Genomic DNA, 444 nt, shown 5'->3' on the forward strand with positions numbered 1-444 from the left:
TGGGAAGGATGGAGAGAGGAAGAGAGAGACGGAGAAAAAAAGAGATCGCAGTGCCATTTACCAGCCATTGTGACTCTGTACCAACATGAGGGCCAGGATCCTGGGGGCCCCGTGGCAGCTTCCATTGGCCCACTGTGCTATGCCATGTGGGCCTAAACCAACACAATCACCAGGAACCTCCAGCGACCAACTCTAACGAGTAAAAGTAGCCAGTGGTTCTTCAGGGCTCTTGGCATAACTTTGCATGTTACATTTGTTTCTTACACATTAATGCTTAAATGACACATACCTGAATTTTGTAGTTATTATGTGTTGATAAGGTAGCGTGTGGATAGACAACTGAATTCAGTAACTGTCAGTTCAATTAATTCAAGTATTGCCAATTCAGTGAATTAAAAAGTCACCAAAAACTTAAGTAGGAACTGAAAGTGTACAGCTTCACCA

Source organism: Brachyhypopomus gauderio, chromosome 7 (genome assembly GCF_052324685.1).
Source record: "Brachyhypopomus gauderio isolate BG-103 chromosome 7, BGAUD_0.2, whole genome shotgun sequence".
NCBI classification, from domain to species: domain Eukaryota; kingdom Metazoa; phylum Chordata; class Actinopteri; order Gymnotiformes; family Hypopomidae; genus Brachyhypopomus; species Brachyhypopomus gauderio.